This window comes from Zingiber officinale, chromosome 7A (assembly GCF_018446385.1).
Source record: "Zingiber officinale cultivar Zhangliang chromosome 7A, Zo_v1.1, whole genome shotgun sequence".
NCBI classification, from domain to species: Eukaryota; Viridiplantae; Streptophyta; class Magnoliopsida; order Zingiberales; family Zingiberaceae; genus Zingiber; species Zingiber officinale.
This window is the reverse complement of record NC_055998.1, coordinates 128,677,268-128,689,577: the sequence shown is the minus strand read 5'-3', so window position 1 is coordinate 128,689,577 and position 12,310 is coordinate 128,677,268. Positions and strand designations below refer to the sequence as shown.

Here is a 12,310-nt window from a genome sequence, read left to right as displayed (position 1 = left end):
CCAAAACAGGTATAGAGAGGAGATCACCAAGAAAGTTGAAGGAACTCTTCAAATTTTCCCATAAAGTCAGACAATTCCTTTTCCTTAGAAACTAATAACATCACAAATGGATGAAGAGTTCAACCAATTCCTGAAGAAGATTAAGGAAATTTGCATAGAAGTGCCACTGATAGATGCGCTGCACCAAATGCTGAAGTTCGTGAAATTTTTAAAGGATATTTTATCTAACAGAAGGCAGAAGGGCAACTTCTAGACTGTATCATTAACGGAAAATTGCAGTGCTCTACTTATGACAAATATTCCACCAAAACTTCAAAATCCAGGGAGTTTTTCCATACCTTGCAAAATTGATTCTGAACTTATACAGAGAACTTTCTGCGACTTGAGAGCCAGCGTTAGCCTACTTCCGTACTCATTATGTAAGAAGCTAGGACTCCAGAACATTAAACTGACTACTATGACATTGCAATTAGCAAATCATTCATGTAGATACCCAATGGGAATAGTGGAAGACGTGCCAGTAGAAGTAAGCGGATGCATCATCCCCACAGATTTCATTATCCTAGATATGGAGGAGGATCCCAAGATACCGATCATCCTTGGAAGACCATTCCTTGCCACAGCTGGAGCTCTCATTGATGTGAAAAGTCACAAGTTATCCTTGGAGATCGGCAAAGAAATGTTAAAATTTGATTTATCTGATTCATCTAACTGCATCTCCTCTTCTCAGGGAAATTCTAGCAAGATGAACATACACAAAATTGAGAAATGCAGTTTCCAAGAAAGGTCCCCTCCAGCGAGCAATAAGAAGTATATTTGTCTTGCACGAGCGAAACTAAAGATGTAGACTGGAGCATTAACCCTAGGAGGAGAGTCGTGCTTCCATAGGTTTAGTCCACGCTGATTGAAACGGGGTCGAGTTAAAGACCTAAAACAAGCGCTTCTTGGGAGGCAACCCAAGGGTTTTTCATTTTAGTTTATCGTTTTATTTCTCTAGTGAGTTTAGTCGAGTATTGTTATTATTTCTTTATTTCTGGTATTCGTTTTCAGGATATGTATAGCCTCCACGAGCTGGCCATGAGCGTTTCATGGGCGTGGAGGCGTCAGAGGAACCAAAATGACAAAAGGCGAGTCACCGTGCGCTTAAGGGAGTCGGTCGTGTGACCCCACACAGTTGTGCGAAGCCAACAGGGGGGCAAAGGTCATTGGTCGTGCAACCTTGCACGACTGTGTGGCCTGTGCAGAGAAAAGAAAGGCACGGGTCGTGCCAATTGGCACGGGTCGTGCCAATTGGCACGACCGTGCAAGAAGGCCAAAGGAGAAAGAGACACAGGCCGTGTCAATTGGCACGGACGTGCGATCAATGCAGAAAAGAAGAAGGCACGGGCTGTGCCAACTGGCACGACCGTGCAGCTTTGGCCGAGGGGAGTTGATAATGTTCAAGGAGGATGGACAACTTTGGCCGAAATTTTAATTCAAAATGGATGGATGAGATCTAATTGAACCAAGAAGTTCTTATACCCCTTCATTTAGTATAAATAAAGTGTCTCACATTCTCATTTCACTCACTCAATTCCTTCCAAGCAAAGCAAGCATTGCATTTCATACTTGCATTGGAGAGTTTGAGAAACCTTCTTTGGTTAGGAGGTCATGCGATTTGCAGTGCTGCTATCGCAAGATAAAGTCGTTGTATCTTGGGAGATGATTGTCGTGTTCCGTGAGCACCGTGTGCATAGCAAATTCTTCTTAAAGAGATAAAGTCTAACTCTAACCTCAACTCAACCAAAACGATGATATACCGTCATTCTACCTGCGCTCAGATTACGCCAAAACAAAAATCCCAACAAAGGATAGATTAACATTTGCAAGAATGCTCTAAGAAAATGGTGTGCGCATAAATTGAAACATGATAAAATCTACAAAGTAGCCAAAGCTAGGATAGATATTGGCCTAATTTAAAAGTGTGCAGCGCAATTCAAACAGAATGGACAATTTAATAGAGAGCTCAAGTACAAATATCATTTTTAGATTGCAAATAGCCCACTACAACAACAAAAATGCTCCAGAACATCAACATTCATTGATCAGGGATAAGTTATACATGAGGAGGCATTGCCCTCACTTGATCTCTCAACAAATTCACCACATCCGCACAGATTGCACTGACCCTAGAATCACAATGAGAAGAAGGAACTTTCACTTTCTGCTATGTAGTCAACGCATACACAAAACAACTGAGAATGCGATCTCGGGAAAATATATTTTAACTATGCAATCAATCTAACAACTTCGGTAAAACATTTTCACCTTTTTATCGAAAACATGTAGTCAATACTGAGTCAGCGAGAAACATTGAATATTAATTCCAAATACTGATCAGCCCTTCTCCGGCGGACCCAAACTCTGACATGATACCTAGTTTTGCAAAGATTATAGATCGTTATTTAGCATTGATTTTATGAGGTATTATTCAGCAAAGAAGTTCTAATTAAGGAGTAGGGGTCCGAAAGTAATGGACGGGAATGGCACCTCGAGCCGAGAGCCCTGTGAGCATCCAAGATCAAGCACCGAAGCACCTGGAGTAATAAGCTCGTGCTGCTTCTGCAGAAGCTGCGAAGAAAAGGGAAAACCAGATCTCTCACACTGTAGAAGGCAGATCGAGAGACGTAACCATTCCTGAAGAAGAAGTCCGGAGCGCCGGCGCCGCTCATCGTCGCCGTCTTCTAGCTCTCCTGGCCCGTCGCTCCAATCCTGCATTCTACGGTGGGGATTACAAACGGGTCGGGTCGAATGTTCAAGGCTTTGTTGCTGATGTCACGATAGTTGGGCCATTCCGGCTACAATTTCGGCAATTGAAAGCCCATGCATACATAACAAAACAAAATCCAAAAAAGCGAATATTCGACAGAGCATTTAAAAAAGTTTTAACGCCGTTGCCGGGGATCGAACCCGGGTCACCCGCGTGACAGGCGGGAATACTCACCACTATACTACAACGACAAGTTGTTCTTAGAGATTCATAGAATTTAAATGGATTTTAGTTTCAACGATAATATTATCCATCCACTTCAAATGGAAACAAATAATAAATTAGTGCTCACAATAACAATATCTCCGTATATAATATATTCTATTTGACTCATTAGCTTGATTTCTCCAGTTAGCTTAATCTGGCTAGCTGACTGATGAGTCAGTCTATCCTTGTTTATCGTCATAAGCAAATCTTTCACTTTGAATTTGAATCTCAGTTCGTGCAACAGATTGGCAGCCTAAGAATATACAAGAAGATTATTTACCTTCAGATGTACAATTTACAAGCAGGTTGTATAACAAATTAACAAATAGTGTCAAAATTCGTTAATTCGATCGGTGACGATGAGAAGGACCAGATCCGGAAACAGTAGTATGCAAATTAATCAACTTCCTCGATCTTGGGCCCTGCGGCTCCGCTGTGACCAGCCGTCGCCGGATCGTCTTCTTCCATGCCGCTGGAGCCCTGATACATCTCGGCGATGATGGGGTTGCAAATGCCTTCAAGCTCCTTCAGTTTATCCTCGTACTCGTCTGCTTCCGTCAGTTGGTTCCCTTCCAACTAAATGATGGCCTTGTCGATGACGTCCTTGACCTTCTTCCTGTTGGCCGCCGGCAGTTTGGCGGCGATCTTCTCATCCTTGATGGTGTTCTGCGTGTTGTAGGCGTAGTTTTCCACGGCGTTCTTGACCTCCAAATTAAAAAAAAAAACAGCAGACGGAATATTCCGTCGCAAATCAATTTTAGCGACGGATTAAGAGCGTCGTTATGATTTCTGTCACTAATTATATTTAGAGGCGGAATGTAAATTTCCGTCTGTAATTAGAAGCGGAATAAAATTCCGTCGTTAATTTTAGAGACGTACAGAACATAAATTCCGTCTCTAAATTTATGTTAACGGTATTAGTTTAATAATAGCGACGGAAAAACAATTGCGCCTCTAATTAACGACAGAATAGTAGAATTTCGTCGCAAACTATTGAGATTTGGGTAATTTTTTGGTCAAAAATAGCGATGGAATATTAATGTTCCGTCATAAATTAGCAACCGAATATTAATATTCGGTCACTAATTAGCGATGAAACCCAAAAAAAATCGTCATAGAATATCTTACCCCAGGCAAATTCTATGAAAAATTAGCAACGAAATATTAATATTTCATTGCTAATTTCTAAATATTCCAGCTGCAACCATCTATTTCTACATTCATCTTTGTTCACATTCCATATCAATATAACATATCACATAAGATTGTTTTCATATAACACAACACATTCACAATTAAACAAATACAACACAAACACATTCACAATTAAACAATCACAACACAAAATAACATATAAATATCCAACCATAAGCATAATACTACATCTCTAATAACAATAATCCAAGTACAAAATTACAACTAAATATCCAATCAACAAAAGTAAATATCCAAACATCTCCAACAATATTTGAACATTTAAAAACATAATACAACACCTTATAGTAAAGAAAATCCAATCCATGCAGAAATTTTAATATGGTAGATTATTAATAAAATCAAGAACAAAATAATACGCAATTATGAATAACATATTAAATTTAATAATACAAAATTAATTTACATATATGAATGCTAGTTTGGATATCATGATGATGTTGTATAAAATAGATATTAAAATTCCTGAAAATATATAATGCGGCATTAGAGATAGTTTCATTAGTGAACAAAAAAAAATAACAAGGTGTAATGGCAAGACACCTATGGTAATCTACTAATCAGGAGGGTTATTAGGGTTCTGAGTCTCCTGAGAGGCAAAATGATGATGCGTTGCACTCATCTGAGCCAAGAAGGCTTACATATCCCGCCCAATTTGGTCAAGATCTAATCGGGCCCGTCGCTCCGCTTGAAATCCTCTCTCCAGGCTTGAGAGTCGGGTCTTCAAATTTGCATTTTCTTGCTCTAAGGCATCTACTCTAGAAGATGATCTGGATGTGTTAGATGATGTGCTAGGACGACCCCTAACCCTAAGAGTCATGTCCTAATCATATACGACTCTTACCTAGGGCCTAAGACCATAGAGGGTGGAGGTTTTTTTTCTTCCACCGACCATATCATAATAAATTTTATTTATCTGGTCAATGGATAAAGTTTGTTCCTCACCTCCCTCTAAACTAGGCTGAGATGCCTGTGCAATCCTAGCAGCAATTTGATCCTATTTACATTAAAAAAACAAATTTTATCAAATATTTATTAAAATGATAAGTCATCATTGTTAATAATTAAAGTGTATATTCTTACATCTAATGTTGATGATCGACAATCTATAAAGTTGTCAACTTTTGACTTGTATGTCTTGGTAAATATCTCCTAATAAGTAGGAAGTCGCTGTAGTTCTTGTTCCTGAATATTAAAGAATATAAATATTTCTAAATATTAGAATTCATTTATAATACAAGTACAAAAATCTTATAAATTTTTTAATTGTAAACTTACCAAGTCTAAGGTATGTTCGACGATCGATCGAGATCCGGTATGCTTTGTCGCTCCGATACTTGAGCTAGCCAGCTCACTCTTTCTATTCGCTCGAGCTGTCATTGCATTTTTCTGCCATTTGTCTGCACCCCAAATGGCTCGCCATGTATCTCAAATGTCCTCAGGTATATACGATGGTTTTATTCCTTTTTGTCTTGCTTTGTATAGCATATCTCTGTAGAGTTTGACACAAGCTACATTCCAGGTGGCATAAAATTCTGCCTCGTGTCCTATCTCCCAAGTATATCTTTTTTGTAATAATTTATTCATAAATTATTATAAAAAACATAAAAAATCTTGATAATTAAAATTGCTTACCAAAAACTCATCGTAATAAAATTGTTTCATTTCCTAGTCTACCCACTTCCATGCAGTACCAGTAGGACTAAATCGCTCTTTAAATTTCGATGTAAGGTAGGTAGCTACTCTATGACCATCTGGGATAAAACTGCATTTAACAAATTAAAATATGAGAAATATTTTAATATAAATAGATGCAATAAATAATACTAATAACAACAATACTTACCAACCTCAATAATCCACAGAACAATCTGGCCACCAGCATCAGACATGTCTATATATATATAATTACATTATAACACATACGCTTGCACACTAGTTTTAATCATAAAACTAATAATGACTAATAGAGTAAGACTAGTGATATAACTAGGAATATTTAGATCTAAAAAATAGAAATTTACCTTAACATTAATAAATAATAGAGTATAACTAGTGAGATATTAGAATTTTAATCATTAACATTTTGTAGGTCCTCCTCACTAAACTCTATTAGTTCAATAAACTCTTCACTAATGACATCTCTCCATCATCTATCTCTTCATAAGGTACATTAACATCTATAAGTAATTAAGACGTTGATTGAATATGAGAATCTACTGAATGTATCTCCACTGTATCATTTTGAAATGCATCATAATTTTGGGTCGTGATAGAGTTCGGCATTTCTATAGTAGAGCGAGGCTTTGTTCAACAAACTGCTAACCATTTACTATGTCTTCTCCTCTTCGTGGGATATTCAAGATAGAAAATCTTCCCTGTTTACACCGTGAAAATAAAAGGTTCATACTTGTTAAAGCTGTCACGCCCCGGGGGAGTACCTGCCAGAGAAAATTTTGGCAGCATCTCCCTTGTACGGGTGATAATATGGAGCTCATCTACATAGCCCTCAGGGCTCACAAATCTCTGCCAACACGGCCAGAACATATATAATAAAATATTTAAACAACCACGCAGTTTATATAATTCAGCCTCCAACTGACTACACAACAATTCACAACCGCGCAGTTTAATAAACCTATACCACTACTCAAGGAAAAAGTAACCCACAATGGAAAACCATCGCAGCGGAAAAACAAAGGTAGTAGACCAAACTCGATATAAAAATCCTCGAGTACAACCACACATCATAAGTATGTAGGAACATAACAAGGAAACCAAAAGTTCAAAGATAGAAAACCATCGCGACTCAGGGTGGGGATGATGACTTGTCAAATTGGTCTGTTATGTTAATTCGAATTGTTTGGCTTTGGGGCTTATTTTGTTTGAGTAATTGATTTTGGAGTTAGATTTGACTATTCAAGGTTTATATTGAGCTAATAAAATTAGTTATTTTAAATTCATGAATTGTGCTTTATATATTCCAATCTTTGTTGTAGGTAAAGATTTGGACTCATTGATCACATTTGGATGCACTCAAGTTAGTTAACTGGAACATGGAATCGACATGTGCTAATGCATTGTTGAACTTGGTGGATCAAGTCAATTGTTGCTGCACTAAAGGAGTACTTAAGTACTGTTGAGCCCGAACCGAACCAAGCCACTGAAAAATCAGTTCGAAGCTGAGCCTAAAAACGCAGAAACGGCACGATCAATAGGGCTTGAGCTACTGTTCACTTTGTCGCTTCTTCCTCCTCCTCATGGTCGCAAGCTCCATTCACATTCCAAATCCCAGATCTCAGTTCCATCTTCATCAGTGAATTCAAACTCAACCGGCAATCAGCGAACGAAGGACGGACCGCGAACAGAGGGTGTTCCCCAGATTCACGATTTTCCTCATTTTCGCGATCAAAATTGCCACAGATTTGAGGGCGTTCCCCAGATCTATGGTTCCCAGTCATTTACAGATGTGAGAAGGAGTTCTCCTGAAGCTTTTGTATCCGTTCCATCTTCATATTCATTCACAGCTTGGGAATCGGTCTGATCAATCGATTTAAGCTCGTGATTTCACTGTCCCCTGTTCTTCGCGCAACAAGATCACGAGCTTGAAGGGCGTTCCCAGGAGCTTGGCGCATCTTGTCAACTGGCTGGAAAGATTGATTTGATCTGTTGAGAGCCTGAAGGGTGTTCCCAGTAGCTCCTTTGCAGATCGGCTGAGAGAAGGGACTGGATCCATGATTTGAATTGTGAATGTCTACTTTCATCTAGATTAGATATTAGTTTTATAGAATTTGAGTTGAATTCAGTTTTCTTTGAAGCAAATCACACCCCATTTTTAATTTGGCATGGCTAATAATTGAAGTTAGGAGTTTTGTTTCTTGACTTCAGATTGAATTTACAAATCATGAGTTTCATAGTTGATATTTTAATAGGATTCCCAAATGGTAGCTAGATCAGTTCTTACAATCAAGTTTATTTGCTCTGGTTAATGATTTAGTTTCCTATAAACCAAGCTGAATGATAGAGTTAAATTCTTTTTAGGTTGGATTAGTTGATCTGGTCAGGTTTTTTTTGTTAGTTAGTTTAATGGTTTCGTTAGTTAGTTTAGAGGTTAATTAGTTTTTAGTAACACTTAGTCCGATCCTAGTTTAGAGTTAGTTAATTGATAGATGAGATTTAGTTTCTGAATTCCACAACTGATTTCTGATTTAAGGTTTCTACATATTGTAATTTCGGATAGCTTTAGTTTGTTTTACGTGGTTAGCTTAGGTTTATTTCCTTGAGTTCGAGTTGTTTTGTTTAGCTGTTTGAATAATCAGGAGCAACATCTAACATTCCTTAGGATTTATTTCAATGTTTTAGTGGGAGATTGTTACTTTTCTATTCTTAGTTAGAATTTTGTAAATTTCCATGGTCAATTACAAAACCCAAAAAGAGTTTTAGAATCTAATTCAATCACATATCTACTCGTTATTCTTGAGAAAAAAATACGACTTGAGACTCCTTACTACACGTGTTATCTTAGCATATTTGGGTTCCTATTTTAATAATTTGAAGCGCCTAGTGACAAGTAAAATGGTGACATCAAATTTTGATGTCGTTGCCGGGAAATCATAACTAGTAATGTGTGATTATTTTTAGATTGAGAAATTTTTAGTTACTTTGTTTTGCATCTACTTGCTTACATTGGAAATTTATTTGAATACTAATTTTGATTTGGATTTCATGACTAGAACTTCAACAGACAAATTATTTGAGTTAAATCTAGAGATTGAGAGAACTTTCAAGGATTTGAGATTCAAGAAAAATCTTTAGAGGTCTCTGAAGAACCTTCTTCACACATTAACGCTGGCTTAACAGAACAGAATAATGAAAGAGCTTGTAGCTCCTGATGAGACATTTAAGTATTCATGTATCACTTATCCAGATTTACATGAATTTCATATGGTTTGCTCAACCATGAAGCCATAGGAAATTTCTAAAGAGGATATCAAGCTGAGGGCTTTTTCATTTTCATTAACTGGAGTAGCAAAAGATTGGTTGTATTATTTGCCACCAGGATACATTACATCGTGGATTGACATGAAAAAAGCTTTCTTGGAGAAATTTTTTCCAGCTTCAAGGACTGCTACTATAAGAAAGAGTATCTGTGGGATTTAACAAGTGGTGGGATAGACATTGTATGCTTATTGGGAGAGATTTAAGAAATTATGTTCGAGTTGTCCTCAGTACTAAATTAGTGAGCAGTTACTAGTCCAAATTCAACTTATATGTCAAGATGACCTGAGTATATAATCTCATACTGTCAGTGAGGATTAGTTTCTACAAGTGCTGAGTGCATATTGCAGATTGCAGAGTAGCCGAGTGCAAACTACAGAGTGGCTAAGTGCAGAGCTCAGAGTGGCCAAGTGTAGAGCGGCCAAGAGACAGAGCGGCCGAGTGCAGTAGGGGTGTCAAAAATGAACCCGACCCGACGACCCAACCCGAGTCGACCCGAAAAAAATCGGGTTCGGGTTGGGCATTTTCGGGTTCGGGTCGGGTTCGGGTTGGAGGGTTGGAGAGTAAAAAAATTTCGGGTTGGGTCGGGTTGGGTTCGGGTTGACCCGGGTTGACCCGGGTTGGCTTAAATATAGGGTTTTGTGGGTTTTTTTAGAGTTAAATCAAATTTTATTTTAAAAATTTAGATGTTTTTATGTATATTAATATCATGTTTGTATGATAATGATGGAATATTGAGATAAAAGTGAAGAATTATAGGGAAAATAGCCCAAAAAAGTCGTTTTGAATCGGATTTTCGGGTTATATGGGTCGGGTTCGGGTTGATCGGGTTGGTCGGGTTCGGGTTCGGGTTGAGGTGTTTTGGGTTGAACTCGGGTTCGGGTCGGGTTCGGGTTGGGTTAAAAAAAAAAAAAAAAAAACTCAACCCGACCCAACCCGACCCGACCCACCCGAATTGACACCCCTAGAGTGCAGAGTACAGACTGACCAAGTACAGAACATAGAGTGACCAAGTACAGAGCGGCTAAAAGATAAAATGGCCAAGCGGCAAAGTTGCTCAGCGAAAGAGCATCTCGCTACTTTGAGAACTTTTACTTATCAATAATAATGTCTACCATTCATCAAATACAAGAGAAATTTGACTTTGATCCCTAGTATTTCTATAATTCCCATTTAATCCGTATAAAATTTACGAGCTTCCTAATAAAATGTGGAATCGTCAATACCAACGACAGGGCCAGTCTCATAGATATAAAGAGAGATAAATATAGGTACACAGATGGAAGACGTATAATGGGAACTACCACAGACAATGATATCCTAGAAATCGATCCTGCCCAATCTAAGCACACTATCATGGATCCACCATTTATGCAGCTTCCTAATAAACTTACGACTAATGTCTTATTTGCGATGACTAGTGTTATTTGGTCACTCACGGTAAGGGTGTTAATTCATGTGGATCGGTCGAATTGAATTTTTTTTTTTTTTATCCAACCTGAATCCAAATTCAACCTAAAACCCCTAAATTTGAACCTGAACCTGACCAACTAGAACACAATCCTAATAACTCGAAAACCCAATTGAAAATAACTTTTTTGATTATTTTCTTTATAACTTTTCACTTTTATCTTAATATTTTATCATTATCATACTAACATATTAATATATGTAAAAACATCTTAATTTTTAAAATAAAATGTAAGTTAACTCTAACTCTAAAAAAATTCCACTGAACCTTAAATTCAGGTCAATCTGAATCCGAATCGAATTTAACTCCACTTAAAAATTTTCAATCCAAAATCTTTCAATCCAAACACGACCTGAATCCAAAAATATCCAACCCAAATTTAATTTTTTTTTCAGATTAATTCAAATTAAGTCAGATCGAATTTATTTGTATAACCCTAACTAACAGGCTCACAAGCAGAATATTAGCAGGCTTGAGAGCTTGGGTGAAAATTTGAATTTTGGTAATCGAAACCCAACACAATTGAGATGGTTGGATAATTATTTTAAAAAGTCAAATTTGAGTACTATCCGAATCTAAATTTGTTGTTGTCAGAGGTTTGGATAAGATTTTTTATCTAAACCCGATCAGGTAGCTACCTATTATTATATATAAATTTAATTTAATTTATTCACTAAATGATATTGCTTTTGATATTTCACCAGAAACAAAAGTTGTTCATCAACAACAACGTGAGTTTGATTTTATCATTTTTTTTGTCATCCAATATTATTATTTTTTATTTTTATTAGGGATATAAAGTTATCATCTATTCCATTAATATTTTATTTTTTTAAAAAAAAAATATTATTGTATACCCGACTTACGGTATCCAATATGTTAGATATCCGATTATAATTATCTAAATCTGATCCACTTGCGAGCAGTTTTATGCAGTACCTGAATAAAAGTTGACATAATTTAAGAAGAAAAATATATTTTTTCTCTCATTTTATTTAAAACGTCTAAATCTGTAGTTCTAACTAAAACATTAAAAATAAACATAGTTTTTATCTTCTATTTTTTTAAAATAAATCATATTTAGAATTATTTGAGAGTTTATTTAGGTTTGTTTGAGAGTAATAACCCTGTAACTTAATTTCGAAAAACCTTATCTAAATTGATTTAGGAGTTTCTTAATTTTTTTTAATAATCCAATCACAATTTTTCAAAGAACACCAATTTACCTCTTGTATTCATTTATCTCCAAGTAAATTAAATTGTTTGTGTTTTTATTTGTATAACATCTAAGAATTGAAGATCATGTTTAATCATTCACAATCAAAATCTTTATATTTCTTACAGAAAATAATTAATACACATTAGAAAAACAATATAGTTTTACATAAATTTATGTGCACAAAATGATTTATTTAAAGCTTTAATTTCAAAATCACATTGAAAGGTCACTTAAGCATAAAATTTCCAATAAGAAAGCCATTTAATTATTTATTTTTAAATAACATTTATTTAATTTCTCCAGCACCGGCAGTTGGAGAAACAATTGCATACTCGAATTCAACAAGATTCAACTCAAAGCTCTCACTTGGGAGAACAAAACAGAACCTCAC

General features: G+C 36.4%; 1 non-coding gene and 1 pseudogene across 1 annotated transcript; both read right to left on the bottom strand.

Annotated features, from left to right (window-relative positions):
* Positions 1-2,928: 2,928 nt before the first annotated feature.
* On the bottom strand, positions 2,929-3,000 carry TRNAD-GUC. The gene has a single exon. It is a non-coding gene; the product is annotated as a tRNA-Asp (tRNA).
* Positions 3,001-3,412: 412 nt separating this feature from the next.
* LOC121999717 lies at positions 3,413-7,692 on the bottom strand (annotated as a pseudogene).
* Positions 7,693-12,310: the final 4,618 nt, after the last annotated feature.